Source organism: Carettochelys insculpta, chromosome 15, assembly GCF_033958435.1.
Source record: "Carettochelys insculpta isolate YL-2023 chromosome 15, ASM3395843v1, whole genome shotgun sequence".
Taxonomy (NCBI): Eukaryota; Metazoa; Chordata; order Testudines; family Carettochelyidae; genus Carettochelys; species Carettochelys insculpta.
Window position 1 is genome coordinate 37,153,534 of NC_134151.1, and position 16,060 is coordinate 37,169,593.

At 39.7% G+C, this 16,060-nt stretch overlaps 1 protein-coding gene across 1 annotated transcript in view; it reads right to left on the minus strand.

Annotated features, from left to right (window-relative positions):
* Positions 1–16,060, minus strand: part of CLINT1 (clathrin interactor 1) — an 87,079-nt gene that overhangs the window by 70,442 nt on the left and 577 nt on the right. The gene's annotated exons all lie outside the window — the stretch shown is intronic.

Genomic DNA, 16,060 nt, shown 5'->3' on the forward strand with positions numbered 1-16,060 from the left:
AGAAGCTAAAACCTATATACAAAAGTAAAAATATTCAGCTTCTTTATCTTTATCTATTTCCTGTGAATACCCATGACTGCTGTGTCAGGAAGACGAGACACGCTGCAAGAAAGATGCAGGTAGACCAGTAAGAGAGCTGAACACATCAGTATGCTTCCATTATTCAAGGAAACTTGGCACCAGGCTAGTCTTTCCTCATTTTTGTCATGTATTAGTTTGGTATTATTCAAATTTAGCTAAATACATTCAAACACTTACCTAATTTATAAGCCGATTTGTAATCAGAACAAAGTCTGTAAAACGATCAATTTGGATCACAGGTTTATGCTGTGGTGTCTGTTTTATACTATGAGTGTTTAGAACAAGTAAACAGTTGTTTCACTTCTACAATGTAATGCTTCTCTTTTAAATCAAGGTTTAGATTACAGTTTTCCCCAAATGTATATTTAGCATGAGACATATTACTAGGTTGATGCTGACTGAGTACTTTGAAATCAGAACACAGCAGCTTTCCTTTCTGCTAATGCCATTATGAAAGTCACAAGAACTTTTCACATGTGAAAGGATCACAAAGTAAATTTAAATTAATTTGAGAGAACTGTTTAGCGAAATATTTTCCCCACCTTTTCAGAACCTGTGCGTAAATTTTTGCTTGTGTGACAAGTGAAACTAAACTAAGGCCGTGTCTAGACTAGAGAATGTTGTCAACAAAACCTGTGGAGCATCTGCATTCCCAAGGCATGCTGTTGACAGCAAATGGACAGAATGCAGCTTTCTACCACTCCTCCAGGAGGCAGAATGTCTCTGTCAACAGAAAGCCAGTGTGGACCTTCTGGGGGCCCTCTGTCGACAGACAGGGCTTCTGGAACACCAGCCAGCCCTGTCTTTTATGCTTCCTGTTGAACGTTCTGTGAAGAGCATGACTGGGCAGTCTGGCCACGATCTGTCAACAAAAGTTTTGTTGGAAGATATCTTCCAACAGAAACTTCTGTCAACAGCTCACTCTAGTGTAGCCTGAGGCTCCTGGCCTTATTCTAATCCTCATTTGCATACACCGAAAAACAGCATTTGCCATGACAGATTTTGTGTGTGAGATGGAAGGGGCAATTACAAGTTAAGAGGACCCCATGGGTTTGCATTATATAGCTCACATTTTCAGGGATTTTAAATTCCTTCACAAGTCAAAAGTTAAAGCTACCTAAGAAAATCTTATGAATTGTAAATAAAGACAAGTGCTAATTAAACTCATAATTCACATCACATCAATCTAGTTTTTATGCTCACTCATATCTGAAAAATTCTCAGTAAAGTCAAATTGGGACCATCTGTAAGTATAATGATGGTGGACTGGAGAAAAATTCACTAAATCAAAATTCCAGACTTTATGTATATTATATATCTGTAAATGGTCTCTTGCAGGCACTACTAGGTTTTTGTCCCTTCACAGCTGTTATTCCAGCTTGAGCTGGTCTTTAGGAATGTTCCATTTTTAAACAGCTCCTTTCGTTTCACCAGTGTATTCATTAGTTAAATAAAAGATTCTCCAAGGAACCTGTGCCTTCCTATTAATTTCTCCCTCAGCTACTATATGAAAAATGTATTTTAAAATGCATTAGATCTTTAAGGCTGTAACTCCAGAACGATGCCTCTTGGGTGCTGTGGAATTTAGGACTGCTTAGCTTTGCTTGGCAGTTTTTGTATCATGAAGCAAGATCCTGGTGCATTAGTGATGCCCACAACTCAACTTAAAAGGGGGGTGGAGAGGGAGAGGGAAGCCCCAGCTTCATCGCACTGCAGCTGCAGAATACAATACAAAGTACAGAAGACAGAAAGTGAGCTCTCTGTAACCTTTGATCTGATTAAGTTATGGTGTATTTGTGGATATAAAAATCAGAAACTATATGCAATAATTTAAAGGAAAAAGCATGTTTTCACAAAAAACTAGGCACAACTTCAACTTCTAATTTTACTGGGTTTTCAATGCAGATGAATTTGAGCTGGTTTACTTAACTATTAAATTATTGCTGCATGTAATATTTCTAGATATTCTTTGTAATTAGACTAAAGAGTCTGCTGGAGACAATAGTGCCATCGCACCCCCCTTCCCCTTGTGGTTTTTATACTGCCTTTTATAGAATATTGACATTACCACAATGAAAGTTCTCTCTCATCAGCTGAATTAACTTGTCAGTGAAACATTCGCGCTACACAGAAGCTAATTTTTCAAGATGTATGCGCCAATGGGTGTGCTACTTTCAGGTATGCGCGTGCCACTGCAGCCCATGTTCAGAGATTTCTAGCTAGCAGTGTCTGCTTGGCACTCACATGTGCCCTCTGCTTTCTTAGAGCAGACACCAATGCTATATAGAGTACATAGGCAAACCACCTTCAAGTTTCTTCTCTATTAGGGTAGGGATGTGCAAAGCGGAGGGTAGGCCCCCATGGGCATGTGTGAAATTTCATAATAGAGGCACAAAATGATCAGCTGCTGAGTCTCAGACTCATCTGATTAAAAATGTTGAAAGGTTACTGTTTTTATGTATATTCACATTTACATACCAATTAATAAAGTTTTTACGTTACATACTTATTTTCTGACACGTGCCAAAAGATTGTTCTCCCCCCACTCACATGAATATAGCTGAAGTTTATATCGGTTTGGATTACATTAGACAGGTTGGGGGGTCCAGCTAACTGCGGGGACAAAAAGTCATGCCCAATCTAAAATGTTTTTTCACCCCCTGCCCTAGGAACCAAACAAAGCAAAAGAGGAGGGTAGGCAGTGGACATGCTTCTTTAACTACAGTTACTGCTGTGAGTGTACCATTTTTCTCTTCTTTTAGTAGTGTTGCCATGGGTGCTACTCCTTGTAGTGCTCTGACTCAAAGTTTAGTCACCTGATTAAACTTCAGCACATGACCAGAAAGGGTTAACCAGCTCATAGGTGGACTGACCCAGGGTCAACCTCTAAAGACTTGCAAGGAACATGTGTAAATGCTAAGCGGGCTGTTACATTAGAGTAGAACTTTGAAAAGTAAAAATGTGTTGTTAGAACAGTAGAACATTAGGTGTTTGCACAGGTCTTATTACGTAAGCACACAATCCTTGTATGTGACTACAGCTTTGATTCAAGATCAGAAGGAAATAATATTTATGATGAAACTTGACTGAAGTACCATTATTTCTCATATCTCTCTTTGAAGGTTGTAGTTCACATACCATGTGTTTAATAGATGAAACACTAACTACAGTAGCCAGGTACTTACAACTACCTAACTGCAAGAAAAAAAAAAAAGAGAAGGCAGAATATTCTCTAGGCAGACATGCTAGGTTCCATCTTAGACTAAGGAGGCAGAGAAGAAACTGAGGGAGGCTTCCCCATACAACTCTATGTGCCCTGTGGCAGATGCTGAGGCTACATATGGAGGCCAAATGGATGCTCTCAGCTTGAACTCTCCAACCAAATGCTCAAAAGGTGCATGTACACTTGAAGTGGAGCTCTCATGAGGACACTACTTGAAAAAGTTTCAAGAGGTCTGCAATATACAACTTGTTTCTGTAATAGAACACAGAAAAATGGCAGCTTTCTTTTTCCTCTTGTTTGTGTGTTATTTACGTGCATCAACTGGAGTCATTTCATGCATGCGTAGTGAGAGAAAAATGGTCTGCATACTCCAGTTTTGTCGTTATTCGTATCTGGATTTTATATTTTATTCAACAAGCTAGGTGGTTTCGGGGTGTGGTTTTTTGTTTTTTTGAGGAAAGTGACTAACTAGACACCTTTAACACAGTTACTCAGAAAAAACGTTGACGCTCTCCTTTTCAAAAACATTTGTTTTCAAATTGTCACTTTACATTGTATACAGTTCGGGTTAATGGTAGTCAATATTTTTGTTGTTTTTCCTGTTTTGTAAATCATGTTCCAATTTTGAAACCAAATAATTAAAAATAATTCCAGTAAAAGAAAATCTAAATTTCAAGCATGCTATGGCTGCTTTTTAAAGTGACACATGAAAAATGCACATTGATGTATTTTTGGCTGTGGAATAGGAACAGCACTATTATACTTTCAGTCACTACTAATTTGCTATTGAGCCTCCTCTCTCAATAGTCTTTCACGCAAATACTTCTTTTATTTAAAGATGGACTGATACTGAAGGACAGATATTTCAAGATCTGAAACCACAGAAATTGTCATACTGGATTCCAATTGAGCTGCATGCAAGTCCAAAAGTCCACATGACAAATGCTTCAAATGCCAAGGGATAAGAAATCCTGTAATAGGCAATTATGGAATCACTCACCACCAGACTGGCAGAGGGTGTAGGCTTTTGCTCAAAACACATAACGGGTTTATTTCCCTTCCAATTTGGAAGAGGACAGACCCACTGTCGCACAGTGCTTCAAGGAAACAAAGAAGTAAGAGTAACGTAGCAAAACAAAACCACACCAAAATGTTGGAACACAGCTTCATTATAGAGGAAAAAAATGAATCTGTTTTAGCGATTACCACAATTTTGTGAACTTTTCTGCACTCAAATCTATTTTGTATGATACATATGCATATTTGTGTGAATATTACTACATCCACTTTTATTTTGCATTAAAAATATCATTTTACTTTTTCTTCTACCTCTTATTTTCTGGGTTATATTTTACTGGTACATTTTAGATGGAGAAAAAAGCTCTGCCACAGAACTGCACAACTTATATTCTTTCAAAGAGAAATAATTTATATTATAACATGAAAAAGGGTGGCTAAAATCAATGTTTTTTAAAAAAAGTTTTTTAAATTGATTTTTGAATATTAAATTTCTCATTTAAAAGTAAGTTACAATATGGATCAACTTTGCAATACATCATTCTTCAAGACTCTGCCTTTTACGGTAAATGTGATTTGACATGGGGGATCCAGTAGATACAATGTACTTGGATTTCCAGAAAGCCTTTGAAAAGGTCCTTCTCCAAAGGCTTTTACGTAAATTAAGTTGTAATGGGATAAGAGGATTGCGAACTGGTTAAAAGGCAGGGAACAAAAGGTAGGAGTAAATGGTAAACTTTCAGAATGGAGAGGGGCAACTAGTGGCTTGCCCCAAGGGTAGTCCTAGGACCAATCCTATTCAACTTATTCATAAACAATCTGGAGAAAGGGGTAAACTGTGAGGTGGCAAAGTTTGCAGAGGATACTAAACTGCTAGAGATAGTTAAGACCAAAGCAGACTGTCAAGAACAGCAAAAAGATCTCACAAAACTGAGTGATTGGGCAATAAAATAGCAAGTGAAATTTAATGTGCATAAATGTGAAGTAATGCACGGTGGAAAAAATAACCCCTACTATACATACAGTATGATGGGGGCTAATTTAGCTAATCAGCAAAGAGATCTTGGAGTCATAGTGGATAGTTCCCTGAAAACACCCACACAGTCTTCAGCGGCAGTGAAAAAAACAAACTGGATATTAGGAAACATTAAAAAAAATGGATAGAGAATAAGACGGAGAACATCGTATTGCCTGTATATAAAACCATGGTACGCCCACATCTTGAATACTGCATACAGATGGTCGTATCTCAAAAAAGATTTTAAAAGTCATTTAAAAAGTTTCAGAAAAAAGACAACTAAAATGATGAGGGGCTTGGAATGGGTCCCATATGAAGAGAGATTAGAGAGAATAGGACTTTTCATCTTAGAAAATAGGAGACTAAGGGGGGATATGATACAGGTATATAAGATTATGAGTGGTATGGAGAAAGTGTACAGGGAGGAATTATTCACTTGTTCCCATAATATCAGGACTAGAGGACACCAAATGAAATTAATGGGCAGCAGGTTTAAAACAAATAAAAAGAAGTGCTTCACACAGTGCATAGTCAACTGGTGGAACTCCTTGCCAGAGGACGTTGTGAAGGCTAGTACTACAACAAGGCTTAAAAAAGAGCTAGATAAATTCATGGCGGTTTGGTTCACTAATGGCTATTAGCCAGGACAGGTAAGGAATGGTGTCCCAGAGGCTGGTGACGGCTGGTAGGAGAGACTGCTTAATCTTTACCTGTTTGGTCCATTCTTTCTGGGTCACCTGGTGTTGGCCACTGTCGGTAGACAGAATAATTAGTGGGCTGCATGGACCTCTGGTTTGAGCCAGTATGGCTGCTCTTATATTCTTAAATTCCCAAACTGTTTGCAATGTTGGGTGTTACTAGAAGAAGTTTAGCTTAGCTAATCTTTACATGTTGCGTAATTAGATTCTAAACACAGCTAGCTATCACCCAAGTACAAAGTACAAAAAGCTGTATTAAGAGAAACCTAGAGGAGCCAGTAGTCAGAGATATTTTCATATTTTATATTACATACTGCATATCCATTATTTTGGAACACTATGGTCACAGAACATAACAGTGATGCCTTAAGTCTACTCTGTATGTTACTTTAGCATAACTCACCTTTCCCAAAGGAACTCCATCCTACATTTGTTTTCAATGGGGCTTACTCCAAAATTAAGTGCATTTTAAGCACAGGCAGTCTTAGCTTTTTCGGTAACTTGGAATCAGATCTGTATTGTATCAAAATAACACTGGAAGCAAGCAAGATAAGATCTTGTTGCAGAAGTTAAGGGCAATACACATTTATTGTTCTGAGGATTTGTTGGGAGTTAACAAAAATTTGAAAGCAACTTTTTTTTTAAAATAGGACAGCTGTCAGCCAACAATTTAGCAGAATGCTGCAATTGCAAACGTAAAACGCTTACGTAACAGTTAAGATTTAGTTTAATAAAATACGAGTGCTATTGTGTTGTGTGTAGGAATCGTAAAAATTAAATCAATTTACTGCTGCTGCATCTGCCCTGACACAGGTAATGAGTATTACACACTATTTGTTAAATTTATAAAAATCAAGTTAAAGAATTATACAACTTACACCATCTTAGATGTTGTAAAATGCTGTACTGAGCTATAAATTAACATGTTTTAGTGATCAGATTTGCACCATTGTTTGAAGAAATGTGAAAGTATCAGTGGGAAATTATTTAAGATTTTTTTTTTATTTAAATCAATCCACCCTGAAATGACATTACCACAGCTAAAAGAATTCATTCAGGAAGTTAGATGAGTTTGTAGAGTAACTAGTTGAAATTAAGATGGAACTGTTCTATTTTTTTAATAAGCTGTTTAGTCAGCCCTTCAAGAACAAGGGTGTTGGGAAAGACGCTGCCTGTGGCAACTGTGCTTGGCACACAGCTTCACAATGATCCTTCTCAATCCCAACACTATGTTCCTTCACTCTCTCAGAAAGACTAACAGCAGCAGACAAAAAAAGTCCTTGTAAGGCTGAAGACAGTAACCATCACCTTGCTTGTAACAATGATATAAAATGCTCACTGTTCAAGCAGTTACCACCAGGCAGTTTCACAGAACAGCAATGGGAGGGTAACTCATCCATTGAGGGTTAACTGTCCCCTTCACACAGTGATCAAAATGTTCCTTGCCCTAGAGATCATGTTCATGCAGGAAAAAACTTAAATGTCAGATAAAAAGAAATGACCATGGAACTAGAGGGACATTTACAGGAAGGTCAGACAGCTGTAGATAAGTATGAAATTATGTACCCTGCAGCTGGATACATCTCATGGGATAGATCATTTACGATAGTACCTGCCATTACTAAGCCAATGAGCAAGACAAAAAGGCAGTCCGGTAGCAGTTTAAAGATTAACAAAATAATTTGTTAGGTGGTGAACTTCCACAGGACAGACCCACTTCTCCAGACCATAGCTGTACCAGAAGTGGGTCTGTCCCATGAAAGCTCACCTGCCTTTTTGTTGTGATAGACTATAGACTAACACAGCCATCTCTCTGTTACTAATGAGCAAGACAGTGACAGAAGGGCTGAAGTCTGGGTGGACAAATCCAAAAACAAAAAGCGAAGCTCAGCTATCACAGGCATAAGGAAAAAAAAAGATTGAAAGCAGTTAAGTGAGGTGATTTAAGTCTCATACTGGAGTAATAAGTAGGGCTTTACTTAAATTTTTGTCAAACATCAGCAAAAACACAAAGGAGTTGAAAGGAAATATTACTCTGCAGTTATGTGGCTTAACTATATTAGTGAACATGGTGCAGACATAACTTGGGCTGATAAACAAGCACCTACCACTAGGTGCCATGGACTCCAGATTACTATCCTCCATTACTGACTCACTGTACAGGACAGAGCACTTAATACTAGCACAAAACATTATCCAGTCTCAACTGGCATATATATGGAGAGTGAAGGTATATAACACACAAATTACCTAAATGCATAGGTCTGGCAGAGCAGTGTGAAGAGTGTTCTCGTAAATATTCCACTCGAAGTAGGGCATACAGCAGGGTCAGCTAAAATATGGCCCATGGGCCAGCACCAGCCTGCCAAACATTCTGATTCCCCCTGCCATGATACTGTGGACACCAATATACCATGGCCCAGTAGGACCCTTAGGCAGACTCACTGCCTGCTGCAGCTGCACACACTGTTTACAGCAGCTCACTGCTGGAGTTAGCATGAGAATCTCTAGGCAGCATGCACCTGGGGGGCTGTGGGGTGGTGAGTGTCCCCACATGCTGCCCCTGCCTCCAGCACAATGATCAGCTTCCACTGGTCGCAAACTGACAATGATCTGTGCTTGCAGGTGTGTGCAGCATGCACAGCCGCCCCCCGCCCCCGAGGTGCACTGCACAGACACATATGCTGGCTCCAGCAGCGTGCGGCTTTGAGCAGCATGTGGAGGGCCTGGCAGGCAGGGAGCCTGCCTGGGGGTCCTGCTGGGCTGCTGGCCTGGAGCTGCCTACAATAAGCCAGGCCTGCATTTGGCACCCTACACCCTACCACACTCCAAACTCTGCAAACCTGCCTGGGTCACATCTCCCTCCCAGACTCTACATCCCTCAGAATCTTCCCCTGAAGCAAACCCCCCTCCCACAGCCTGTACCCCAATACCCTGCCCCACGTCACAACCCCCTTCAAACTCCCTTCCAGGTACCCCAGCACTTCCTGAAACCCAATACCTTATCTAGAGCTCCCTAAGGTACCCAACTTCTGTCCCAAACTCTATTAATATCACAGAGAAGTGCAGCACTGGACCACTTACCAAATTCTCAGAGTGGTCCCCGATCAAAGTTTGCTGCCCACCCCTGCATACAATCATAAGGAACTACCATGTTCAAACAGAGGTATATATCTACTTCCACTTCTGCAACCAACAGTGAGGTGGCATGTTGAACTGTTGTCTAGGTGACACAGTCTCCTGGGGACTGGTATGGTCAAGTTTCAATTATCAAAGCTCCAAAGCAATCCTACAGTGTCCCCCAAGACTGATTATGTAACTGCAGGATGAGGACCCAACCACGGAGGGGAGAGGGAACAGATCTAGATAAGGGCAGGGAATTCAAGATCTCCCTCATCTCTTTAATCTACATGTCCAAGTATCTGCCAAACATTAGCAGACTAGTGACCAATCTTCTGGCTCTACATTTGAGTTAGTAGTATATCTAAACTATAATCCAAATGAAAACAATCTGAAAACATTTGGATCATCCCATGCTCATTACATATTTTTCTATGTAATCCCAACTTTGTCTACGCCATTCTTGGTTTTATAACTTCGAGACCTTTTATTTCAAGACTGTTTTCTCCTTATAGGAGAATATTCATTTTTAAATTGATAAAATATCAGTCTCTCTAACATTTTGTACTGTTCTCAATTCATTCCTCACTCCAGAAGCCATGAACATTCCAGGAAGAAAACAGATGTTTGGAGCAGCAGAGTAATGAAAAGCTAGAGAAAGCAAAGCCCCTGGCTGTAAAGCGAGGCAGAACTAATTGTTGCTTGTATCACAGTGGCCGTGTCTACACTAGCCCCAAACTTTGAAATGGCCATGCAAATGGCCATTTCGAAGTTTACTAATGAAGAACTGAAATACATATTCAGTGCCTCATTAGCATGCGGGCAGCTGCAACACTTCGAAATTGACGCGGCTCGCCGCTGTGCAGCTTGTCCAGACGGGGCTCCTTTTCGAAAGGACCCTGCCTACTTCAAAGTCCCCTTATTCCTATGAGCAGATGGGAATAAGGGGACTTCGAAGATGACGCGGCTCGCCACCACGCGGCTCGTCCAGACGGGGCTCCTTTTCGAAAGGACCCCCCCGCTTCGAAGTGCCGCGGCTGCCCGCATGCTAATGAGGCGCTGAATATGTATTTCAGCGCTTCATTAGTAAACTTCGAAATGGCCATTTCGAAGTTTGAGGCTAGTGTAGACATAGCCAGTAAGTCTAAGGTTAAATAGGATGGAGGGAGCAACTTATCAATGTGTTCTAAATGCCTGCGACAGACCACATTAGAAACAAAACAGTTACAGTAGTGACATCTTATGTTTATGCATCAACTTATATTTTCCTACCTCACCCACCCAGGATTCCAAATTGTCTGCAAACTATTAAGCACAAACACACAGGACTCATGTTCAGTCTAATTTAAAACACAGCCACTTCAGGGGAAAAAACACACATTGTTTAAACAGTGCATAGCAACTATAGGCAAACAGTTCCTTCAGGTCAGTAAACTAAGCATCATGTATCCAATTGAACAGGTAAGAAAAGTTCAGATAATCAGAACATACATGCAACTATCTAGCTTAGAATTTAGCAGTGATGTGAAAGCTACCATTTCCATTCCTTTGAAAAATACCAAGGGATCATAAGAATGGCCATATTGGGTCAAACCAAATGTCTGCCTAGCTTAGTAGCCTGCCTTCTGATAGCAGCCAACACCAGGTGTCCCAGAGGGGGATGAACCAACAAATTACTTATCCCATCACCCATGCCTAGCTTATGGCAAACAAAGGCTAAAGACGCCATCCCCACCCACCCTGGTTAATAGCCACCGAAACCTGCCCTCCATGTGCGTAACTAGTTCTCATTTGAGCCCTGTTATAGTCTTGGCTTTCAAAACTTCTTCTGGCAAAGAGGCTACAGGATGATTGTGCATTGTGTTAAGAAATATTTCCTTTTGTTTATTTAAATTTGATGACTATTTATTTCAATTTGGTGACCCCTACTTAGCTTAATGAGATTGTCCCAAAAACTCCACCTGTCTCTTCTTTTAAACTTTTACTTTACAAGCTTCTCTGGAATAACCTTTTATATAATACAATATATAATCTTGCACGCAGGATTCTGCGCAACTAAAAAAAGGAAGTTGCACAACACATAACTGCAAAATATTTTAAGTGCCCACAGTGAAAACATGCGAACAGTCAAAGCCTAAAATGTATGCATAATTCAAGAGACTAAGGCCCTCACTAAAAACTTTAGTCCGCATACGTAAACCACAGCTGTAAGGAGATTTGACTTGACTGACATAGCTATGCTAGCAAACCTCCCTATTACCAACAAAACTGTGCTGTGTGCATGCGCACATACACACACTAAGATAGATTATTTTGTTTCTAGGGTCTAGTCTTAAATAAACTAGACCAACAAAAGCATGCTTTTGTTGGTCTATCAGCTGCCATCACACTAGAATCAGAGAGTATAACAGCACAACTTTACTAGCAAAGCACTACCAAAGCTGACCTGACTAAGCTTCTGACAGCCTAGCACTGAACAACATTCTGCCAGGACACTGGTTCAGCAATGAGTCAGAGGGGAGGGTGCTACCTGAATCAGCAAGATTACAACATGCAACACCCTACATTTTTCTTTGTAAGATAGAAGAGAGCTCTACTATTTAAATACAGACCAGACTCAACCCTCTGTTATCAGGACAGTGAACAAATACCAGCTCAGTCCAGTAGATCTGCGGTCAAAGAGTTTATTGTTTTGTTTCAAATATGATCTAATTGTTTAAAAAAATAAACACAAACCTTCAGATGACAGGTTCACATAACCAAAAGTTTCATCTTCACCAATGTTTATTTACAATAACTCAAAAATGGCAATTTATTCCAGATGAGAAAATTCAAGTCAGAGGCCTGTAGCAGTAATAAGTTATGCAGATATGGTTCCTCACATTAATACCACATATTCGAGAAATATATGTACAAACTGATAATTATTAGCCCTATTCCTGTGTTTTAAACTACTTCTGAATATCTCTGTGAAAAATACGGTATTTAGAAATCGCAAAGATAAAATTCAAGATACAAAATCCCCTCTCTATATAGAAACAATTACATTATTCATCTGCTTTACGCCCCAAACTATTTTGAACTGGCATCATATTATCCATGTACAACTATATATAAAACCATAAACCTAACATGAAAAGTGTGAAGACATTAAAAGATTACTAGGAAGCGGTGCGCCCTGCTCACTACGCTCAACAACCACCTTCTCTTCCTGGGGTGGTTGATGGGGAGCCACGTGGCCAGCCTTGCCGGGGCCTCTCTACCCCCACCGAGGCTCTTTCCCCTCCCCGGGTCACAAGCACAATTGCATGATGACATATCTCCAAAGAGGAATTTTTTTGTTTAATATAGACAGAAATAGCAGTAGTTAAAAATACTGAGATCACATAGTGAAAACTGGAAGTGTCTTCCCAAAACTTAAATGGATCTAAACTTAAAGGTAATTAAATATAAAAAAAAGTAATCAAGAGAGAATTTGTTTGAATTTAAATATTCCCCTGCAGCATTTAGTTTGCTACTGCCTGGGTCGCTCCTGACCTGAAATTTGCTATGCAGGGATTCCTGCATCAAATGGAGCCAAGAGAATGGAGTTCTGTGTGGGCACAAGGCTCTACCCACATTAACAAATTACAAGATCGATGCCTTGGAATGGAAGCTCTTTGAGGAAAGGGCTGAGTTCTTGATGGTTTTATATTTTGTGTGTGTGCGCGTGTGTGCGTGTGTGTGTGTGTGTGTGTGTGTGAGAGAGCGAGAGAGAGAGAGAGCGAGCGAGCCTAGAACAATTAGAAAGCTCACCACCTCCTACTCTCCCCCTGCCCAAACATCTAGGGTTTTTACATACTACTGCAAAGCAATGCCAGTGCAGAAAAAACAAAACAGAATCGGAAAATAAAACTGACATGCAAGACTGAGCAATTTAGTTTCTATCTAAGCTGAGGGAATCAAAGTACTCTAAAGCATTAATTATAAACTTGGATCTTGGCTTGCACTTTTAATTAAAATTATTCTGCCATTTCTTGTCACGGCCAGTCTAATTTCAGATTACAAACTCTAGTTTTTATACCACTGCTGGAATCCATCTAGCGCACAAAATATAAGAACACAATAATTTAAAAAAAAAGGGGGGGGGGCAGTAATAGTAACTTAAAACAAATGATTACTAAGGCCACAATATCCTTTTTAGAGAATGACAGTCTAGAAAGTCCAGAAGTTGTTCTTCAATTTGACCTCTGATATGATGATCAAACAGGGCACTAAGCCATCCAAGACCAAAGTGTAGGATACATGTCATCACGGTGTGGATCACAACCCAAAGAACAGAAATAAAAAAGAGTGAACATAAAGCTTCCTTATCCAGATTATTTCCAACATACATCTGTTGTATGAATTTACAGAAGATGAGTTACAGCAGCAATTACGCCAAGAGCAGCTTTACATGGAACGAAGGTCTGGGAGTTAAAAATAAGCAAACCCCTTCAAAAAAAAAACAACAAACTTTCAGAAGTATGTTTTCAAGCTACTTATATACATTTCAAGCTACCTCCTTATTTAAATCTCATTCTCTCTCCAAAACGAGAAGGCATTATGTTTGTTAAAATTCAACACCGTAGAAATAGAGGATTTTTGAAAGTCTGGTTTTAGACGAGATTAGAGAAACTAGTATAATTGTCGATGCCAGTAGAAATAGCATTAAAATGTGAATATGGTATGTGTTCTATTCCTACTCTTTCACTGAATATTTCTGCTCTTTCCCATCCAAAGGATGATGCTACTTGGAGAAGTACTATGGACATAAAACACAACAAGTCAGTTATTAATAGGGTTTACTCTAAGCCTGTACTGCAACTAGTATAACAGAACCCAAATCACAACTGAGGCTTTTGGGTGCTACTGAAATAACAATGCTTTCAAATTAAAGCATTTGCAAAAGACAGGCTTCCTTGTTTTATAGTAATATCAGATCACTAAAACAGAAAAGTATTTTAAAATAAATTTACTTTTCATTCTTTGAGATATTTTTGCATTTCACTAAATTTGAAAGTTTCATTTAAAGAAAGTGAAAATTTAAATGTGAAAGTTTCATTTAATGTGATAAAAATCTGTATTAACGTTTAGTGAACTAAAATAGATGGGCACGTATATTTGTTTGTAACAAAACCTAGCAAACAAGCACTAATTATGTCTCAACACTCTGACAACTTCCTCTGAATCCTGGAACTCAAGATCAGCACAGAAACTGAAGACTGACAAAACCTGACATCCCACCTTTTCATATACATACTAAAACAAGTGTCCACCTTTGACATGAATCAATTCCTGTCATCAAAAAAAAAGACTCAGCAGAGAAAAGGTAAACAACTTACTCAAAAAAAAAAAAAAAGTCTTACTCCCTGTGGTTTTTGAAACATCAACTTTGTTTCCTGTCCTAGAAAACTCTCAGTTGGGTACTGGGTTAAGCAGCACTAGAGAATAAAATGAATACTTCACTAGTGTCAATAAGATGCTGCTGTTCCTCTTCAGATGACTGTTCCTAAAGTAGGCCAGTTCAAAACTCTTCAGGCAAATTAGAGTAACTGAAGATTACACAGACAGTCTCAAATTTTGAGAAACAGATTCTTAAATTTTAAGTCCAGAAGTGATGAAAGCCAACATGATCTGATTCTCTTCTGCATAGCACAGGCTATAGAATGCCATTCAACTACTCGTGTACTAGCACTGATAGTATATTTACAACGTTACCATTAAATAAAAGCTGTATTCTCTGAGGCACATTCATTTTATGTGAAACTCTCAGTCTTCTCCAACACCACAAATAGCAAATGGCAGAGAAACACATTAATTGATAAACCAGGTCAAGTTACACTCTTCAAAACTATACAGAGACGATGGTCCTGATGATTGTAACCAAGGCAGCAATGCTAATAACTGAAGTTCTCACCTGCAGCATGTAACAATGTAAATATCTGAGCCCTGACCTACTTAATTCTGTAAGCATGTACACTAACTTGCCCACACATCAACTTAATTCAATCTTCTCAAGAGAAACAGCACCGATACCAATATAATCAGGTACACACCGCATCAGTGAAGGCACTGCACTGCTGCCTTTGACAAGCTATTCCACCATGCCCCATACTGAGAGTTCAATCACTGGAAGCACTCTCGGTGAGGACAACACCAGGAGAAAAATGTGGACATCCAAAAGTGATTTTTACAATGCAATGTATAGATGTAACTTGGACCAACTTAAGTCTACAATTTGTATGTGCTCTAAGCTATCAGGATTTTTTAAGATCCTCAGAAAAGGAGTGTTCTACTTGCTGGATTTATTTCCTTTTCCCTATCCACTCCACCTCTGGCCTGGAGACTGTGAATCATTTATAGCCAAGTAGTGATAAGGTGATTTTTACTTGTATCACTTCCTCTCTCACCTGAGACTTGGATGCCATCACAGGGGACAAATAAGCAAGGCTGGGTTTTAAAGGGTCATTTACACAGATGATGAGCTTGCATGGCAAACAGGGAGAAAAGAGAACAGCAGCTAGCCAGAACTATGCAGGGCAGGTCATCTAGAAGACAGCAGTCATAATAGGAGGGAGACAGATCAGCTAAAAATGGGAGAGGGATGTTGAGACTGTGAGGGGCTCCAGCCCTGGCAAGATACACGGAGTTGGAGGAGGCAGAAAGTTGCGAGCACCAGCAGCCAACATGATACACAGAGTGAGGGGAGAAGGCAAGGGTACAAAAAGGCTGTGAAAAGTACAGCAGCCCTGGTGGGTGGGTGGGTGGGTGGGTGGGTGGGTCGGTCGGTCGGTCTCTCTCTCTCTCTCTCTCTCTCTCTCACACACACACACACACACACACACACACACGGGTGGTGGGGGAAAAGGCCCGTGCGAGGGG